Genomic DNA, 7,730 nt, shown 5'->3' on the forward strand with positions numbered 1-7,730 from the left:
AAGAATCATTTAATAAAAATAAAGAATATTATAACAAAGCCCTAGCTAGCTCAGGCTATAAAGAAAAAATCACGTTTGTTAAGAAGATTCAAAATACGGTGCCGGCAAAAAGAAAGTCCGCACTTTTATTTTATTCCAAAACTGCAAGTTTAAGCTACATTTAATCTAACTGTATAAACAACCTACACCTCATTTGACTCGCCTCTATAATTTTATCTGTTCATATTTGACTATTAAGATATTCTAGTGTTCACGTCAATTTTAAAACAGAACTTCAAATTGAGGAGGCAAAAAGAAAGTCCACAGCAAAAAATTCACTTAAAACCAGCTAAAATTATCGCCCCTAAATCAGTTTAAAATATCCATCAACAACCAGTAAAGCATCTCCAATTGTAATTTTTGTTGTTCTAGGTTATACAAGGCAATATTTAGTCCATATGCCACAATTTTCTCTTAGTCATCGTAAGGAGCTCATCAATCTCCACCTTTCTGATTTATCCAATCGAGAAATCGGCCGCAGATTGAAATATGATGAGAAACGGTACGAAAGACCTTGCAAAAGCACCAAAATACCGGCAGTTCGTGATGCTCCTAAATCTGGTCGTACTAAGACAATGATATCAAGATTCTCAGCCTAAGAAACAGATTTAAAACGGCTCCTCAAATCCAACGGCAGTGCAATCTTGTTAAAAAGTCCTCTTTCTACTGTCAAGAACAGATTAAAGGAATTTAATTTGCGAGGATATGTTGCAAGATGCAAGCCAATGATTTCTGTAAAGTACAGAAAACGCCATCTGGATTTCGTCGGATGCAATGAAGATCATGACTCTTCATATTGGTTGAAAGTTCTTTTTATCGATGAAAGCAAGTTCAATAGGCTATGCTGTACGTCCGTCGGAGGAAAACGAAGAATTTAACCCTAGGTGCTCAGTTTCATGCTGCAAGGTGGTGGAGGTTCAGTTTGGGTTTAGGGCAATATTAGTACTAATGGTCTAGGGCCTATAGTTCGCTTGGAAGCTCGAATTAATTCGACCAAGTACATTAATATGTAGACTGCGCATTTTCTACCCTACTATGGTCAGAATTTGGATGATAATCCCATCTTCATGCAGGATAATGCTCCTATTCACACAGCTGGAATTGTCAAGAGGTTCATGGAAGAGCAAGATATTCCATGTTTAGATTGGCCTGCACAATCTCCAGACCTCAATCCTATCGACAATGTATGGCATGACATCAAGCAACAGCTACGCAATGATAACATTTCAAATTTGAAAAACCTTTGGACAAAAATTAAAGAAAAGTGGGATGCCCTTTCCCCGGAGTATTGCTGCAGTTTAATTCAAGGAATTCCCAAAAGATTGCAGACTGTCAAATTGCAGAAGGGCTATAAATTAGGGCTACTAAATATTAACTAATTTATGGTTTTCCTATTATATTTGTGTTGCATTAATATCCTAAAGTTAAATTTAAATAACAATTTTCCATTGTGCGGACTTTCTTTTTACCTCCTCAATTTGAAGTTATTTTTTAAATTGACGTGAGCACTAGAATATTTCAATTAAAAGTCAAATATGAACAGGTAAAATTATAGAAGAATAAAAGGCCAATCAAATGAGGTATAGTTTGTTTAAGCAGTAACATTAAATTTAGCATAAATTTGCAGTTTTTGAAAAAATTACAAGTGCGGACTTTGTTTTTGTCGCGTACAATACAAGTATAGAAACAACGCAAATGTAATATATTACAGCATGTCTATGAAACTATATAAAAAAGCAAAAAAAGAACAAAAACTAATGAAAAAAAGAACATACAATATACACTAAAAAGAAAAATGAAAACTAGACCATAATAAAACTGAAAAAGATGTAAAAACAAAAATGGAAGGAAGAGCCAAACGTGATTTAATCCACCGATCAGCCACCACAAAAAAATAACATCTCGAAGGAATTCTACCAAATTATAGACAAAAATTTCCCGCAAGGTAGTAAACTAAGTAAGATAATTAATAAAAACACTGTCAAGCTATCCTTCTCAACATCTGCTAACTTAACAAATGCCATAATTGGCTTCAACAAGACGAAATTAAACAAATTTTTGAAAAATAGTGATAAGACCGAAAATGAATCTAATAACGAAAAAGAATGTAACTGCCGGAACATCCACTTGAGGGAATTGTTTAACATCAAACATAGTATACAAATGTGAAGTTATAACAAGTAATGAAACTAAAGTATATATATAGGGAGCACGGGAACTTTCTTTAATGACAGATATCGTAATCACCTAACATCGTTTAAACAAGACACTGAGAAGGAAAATAAGACTACAAGTAAGGAAGACAACAACAATGTAGATAAAAATGAAAACAATAGAAGAGATAATAGTAACAATAGCAACAATCACAATAATGAAGATAGCAACAGAACAAATAGCAATAACGAAAATAACATGAAAAAAATGAGAAAAACTCAACCGCATTAAGAGTATGGGTTAAGGAATTTAAAAAAAATAAAATTGAATATAAATTAAGATGGTCCTTAGTATAGTAGGTCCTTATTTGAGCGAAAAAACATAAACCAAACAAATAAAAAATATGCAACCTTTGCACACTAGAATCATAACATATAATGATATCAGACGAAAATTTATTAAACAAACGACAAGGAAGGGTTATAAAGAGATAGCTTCGAATTTGGGGCTATCAAAACCAAAGCAAAATATGATGAAAGTAAAAATAGATAAACCCCATAATTTATTATACCATACCTGTTCACACTGAAACACTTATCACAATATTCTGTGGATCTATATTAAAAAACCTTGTTAAACTTTGTGACATATTTCCATTCTATGGAGGTCAGGCGCGAACGAACACCCCATACCACATTTCTTCAAACAAACATAATTATCAAAGTATACTTACGCAGATAGATGTGAAAAGTCTTTATTAAAGTTTGTGCCTATTTCCATTCTGATTTTTTCATAATCATAACTACCAAAAAAGAAGGTGATCATGCTTGGGAGGATAAAAATCTGAGTACAATACGGATATTACTTCACCTCCTCCCTTTTCCCCCTAAAAGTAGATTTTGGTAATCCATGGGTGTAAGGTATCATAACCACAGAGCAGACATTACATAATCACAACTACCTATAAAGGAGGTGATCATGCTTGGGAGTATGGACATCTGAGTACAATATGGATATTATTTCATCTCCTCCCACTACCCACTAAAAAGTAGATTTCGGTAATCCATGGGAGTAAAGTATCATGACCACAGAACATATGTTACATTATCACAACAACCGGAACAGGAGGTGACCATGCCTGGAAGGATTGACATATGACAACAGAACGGACATTACTCCATCTTCTACGCAGTTTATGGACCGTGCCATGTTTTTAAGTTAAATTCAATTTTTACTCTATCTTTTGTTTATTAAATTGTAAAGTGAAAGTACAGAATATTTAAGCCCTTCTCTATGTTAAGAGTGCCTTTCTAAATAATAACGTAATTATTTTAGCGCGAACCATAAACTGCACAAGTCCTAGTATTTATGTAGATTTTCTTTTTTCTCTTCAAGTTCTTCATTCCTACCAACTAGTTAATATTGTAATGATATCTTAAACGTAGCAAAGAATAGATCGTTCAGTATTTGGAGTAGAGTTGTATTTCTTTAATAAATAGTACAGTAATAGGAGTTACTCAAATAAACTGTTCGCTGATTTTCACATTGGCATTTTGCTTGACTAAGACGCACTACAATAAACTGCCAATTTTCATTACACAAATGCCTTTCTTTAACCTTTTACTTTCCTAAAACACAACGCTACATGAATGCTAATATTCTTTTGTATAATTTATTGTCTTTATGTTTTTTGTGGAATTTACTCCAGACAAGTCATGAAACCACATGAGGTGAATAGCTAAGAAGAAAGAAGATTATTACAATGATAGAAAATTACTGCTAACCTTCATCTTGAAAAGACAGATACTATAGGTAAACTGTCAGCGAGATTGTTCAACAAGCCTGTTCTTCTTGGAAATACAGGGTGACACAAACAAATCCGTCATCACCATTACTCGAATAACTTCCAAAATTTTATTTGTCCAGATCTTACCACGCACCTGGACATATTGCTCGGTGTTGATTGTCACAGACCGTTTGTTGTCGTCCTTGAACCAGAATGGTCGAATGATATCATGTTTAGAGATTCTGGCCCAGAAAGTGTATTTTACAGAGTGTAATAGTTTTTGCAGTTTTGTGCCACCCCAGAAACTATTGTTCTTAGAATTCACGTGACCTGACAAATGTGCCTCGTCTGAAAACCAGACATTGTCAAAGACGTCTGACGCAGCGTCGATCTGATCGTAAAACCACTGACACATGATCACTTGCTTTCTCGTGTCGTCAGGTGTAAGTTTTTGTTTAATCTGTATCCTGTTAGGATACATGTGGAGATATGCGATCAAAATTCCAATCTCTTAACTTCGCCGACGCACAGACTTGTATGGGCTGCAGAGAACAATCTCTGGCTGCAGCAACGTTGTGTGGTGTCCTTGCTGGTTTCGGTCGTCCATAGTATGATTGTCTGTTAGTGTATTTACTGTTGAGGTTATGCACAGTCCCATGGGTTCTGAACTTTTTGGCCCATCTGTAGATCATTAAGTGGACAAGAAATTCACATCTGAATCGTTTTTTGAATTGCAATTGAGCGGCGTGGATAGTCTTCAACCGAAAATATGCCTCGACTATAAATGTCTTTTCCTCAGCAATTCATGGCATCCTGACAGCTAAATTTTTGTAGACTCTTAATTCCGCTTGATAAATTTGAAAAGTTAAAAGTTTGGATTTATTATTTCAAAAGTTTTTCCAGTTTATGTGATGACCGGTTTTTTGGGGGAGGGGGTATTTTTTGTGTCACCTTTTAAGCTACTGTAATAGAAATCTGTACTATGTCTAACGAGGTATCAAAACCAGCGAATTAATGAAGGCTAATAAATTACGCTGGGACAAATGGAACCGGAAATGGAACATGTTCCATAAACGTACTTGTAGAAATATTGAAACTAGCAACGACGCGTCTGTGATTGTAGGAACGTGAAGAAAGAATGGTGGAGTCAACCAGATTACGTATATGCTTCTGACCTCTATCAAGAACACTCAAATATATAGTTTGAACAAGCGCCCAATTTTACTCAATCTAAAATCGCAACTCTGAAACTGTCACGTCAACGAATAGAGATGTTAACGTTTCATTGTTAGCAGGAAAACCATGTTAATGATATTTAAGAGGACAAACCAAGCTACATTTCATTTGGATTAAATATTAATGTTATTTAATAAGCGCCATTATAATGAATAAAACTATTAGGCGACGAAATTACTAATACAGACATATTAATATATTCTCTTAGATTTATTTTGTGCTAATGACAGAAATCTATTTTATTCAATAGGAATATTAATTGTTCATTAGACAGATAGAACCAGAAGACAACTAATTGGATTACCGTTCTCGTTGATAAATTAAAATTACGTCTTTTATTTATAACATGAGTCGTTAGAAATAAAACCAACCTGACATTCAGACGGATGTTACAATTTATTAACGTATAAATTGTCAGAGGGTAGTAAATATTATTTTAATTATCTTCAATGTAAAGTTCAGGCTAGTGGTTATCGAGAAGGGCAGAGTTGATAAGAAAAAATCGAAACTTATTTTTAATTCATTTAATTTCTCCTACGCAGATCAAATACTGTCTTTATTTGAAGAGAAGCAATTCGATGCTATAGCGATACACTGTTTTACAGGTCTTTGTCCCACCAGAAAACGTTGATACGTTGTAAGTAACCAAATCCATCGGGTATGACATTCCTGACATGTACAACAACTAGATTTAATGCCAATGACAATAACTTACAACCTAAATTGTTTGAATTCAATTTTAAACTTGCTAAATACTTTTTGGAAACAGGGACATATCTCTTCAACTGAAAAAAGTAAAGTAAAGACTCCTTCAGTCTTTGATAGACTATGGATACCCACCGTAGGGGTGCCTGCGCTTGAAATTTTTGTGGCAGGAGGTGCGCAATCCCCAACCACACCTATCCTGATTCGACATTGTTAAATACCAGTGGCATATGAAGTGTGTGTACAGGACGACTGGAAACAAATGCCGAGATAAGCGGAGAGCACATATAGCGCCTAGAATTCCCATATGGTCACCCATCTGGTACTAACAAGGTTCAACGTTGCTTAACTTCGGTGATCTGATGAGAACCGGTGTGTCAATGCGAGTATGCCGTATATGATAACTTAGAAAATAATAGTTCTATTTGACATAAGATATAATTTTTTTTTAAATATCTAGGAGTGCAAAATTCTAAGCCAGAAGCCAAAATGCTTTGTTCAGTTTCAGAAATAGCAGAAAGGGAAAGTTTTAAATATGTTCATCCGAATATATTCTGGAATGGACTGTCTTTAATAATTACACTGTGTAAATAGTTAAGTATACTTATGATATTCAAAAGTGATTTTATTATAGGCTAAAGTATCGATCTATTACATATATGATTCCCTCCGATTTATGTATTTCATACAAAAATCGCATCTTTTAACGCAGTGTTAGTCGCCTGAGTGTTCCAAACATGGCCAGTCCCATCGGTGTGATTATACACCCTAATAAAAAAATGTTCACGGTCCTCATCTCGATGCTTACATCTCCATTAGTTACATGGACCACGCATCTTAAATCAGAAATATGTTCTGCCATTCCATCGACGTTTAATTAAGCAGAGGATTGAACTCCAGTAATTACTCCTCTTTACCATTACGTCCTACATCGTGTCTTCGATGGCTTCATCCCAAACCTATTCTCCTATTTTGATTTTGGCTGCGCTTCACTCACCATTTCTGAAAATGTGTCTCTCGGGTTCCTCCAAGCCTAATTGAAAATGTATCTGTACGACATCGTATTCACTTATGATACGATTTTTGTTAGTACCATTGGTCTTCGTGATCCCCACCAACCCCGCCATGGCCGGGAAGTGATTTGGTCGCGCGTGGAGCGATACACAAGAAAAAGGGAACAACAATGCACTTTCGATTCCCTCGCTCACTTTCTATTCTGACAGTCATGGGGTAAGGACACATCATTTTTGTAAAAAGGGGAGAAACCCCCCCCCAGCATTTTAGTTAAGGAGTAGCTAGATAGTTAGTTTTAAAGAGTTAATTGTTAAAGCTAATTTGTAAAATTGTTTCCGTTGTTAAACATTGTAATATTTTTGTAACAAAAATAGATAAGATTCTTTCATGTATATATTACAACTTGTGTTGTGCGTTGTTATGTCTGCCTATTAAGCTATTAAGCTATTAAGCTAGCCTGTGTGTAAGCATATGGTGGGGATTTAAATTTTATTATTTCTTTCACTTACTATTAAAATTATATCTGAAGCGTTTGTTTTTTAGTTTTTATTGCTATATATCTATAGATCTATAAAAGTGAAAGTGTCTGTCTGTCTGTGTACATTTCCCTACGCAATAACTCAGTCAATTTTAAGTCTACAGCCTGGAAAATTGATATACAGGGTATTGAAATTTGAAAATATCTGTGTAACGATTTTCGGCCAGTTCAACGATTTGACCTTTGAGAACTCTACCAAACTCCTCCGCCAATTTTGGGTCAAAACTTGAAATTTTCATTATTATCTCTTCTTTTTCT

The 7,730-nt window shown here is 34.8% G+C and overlaps 1 pseudogene; it reads right to left on the reverse strand.

Annotated features, from left to right (window-relative positions):
• Positions 1-6,202: 6,202 nt before the first annotated feature.
• LOC145263636 (5S ribosomal RNA) lies at positions 6,203-6,319 on the reverse strand (annotated as a pseudogene).
• Between the last annotated feature and the right edge of the window lie 1,411 nt (positions 6,320-7,730).

The sequence above is a fragment of the Euprymna scolopes genome, chromosome 3 (assembly GCF_053919585.1).
Source record: "Euprymna scolopes isolate OS-2025 chromosome 3, ASM5391958v1, whole genome shotgun sequence".
In the NCBI taxonomy this organism is placed as follows: Eukaryota; Metazoa; Mollusca; class Cephalopoda; order Sepiida; family Sepiolidae; genus Euprymna; species Euprymna scolopes.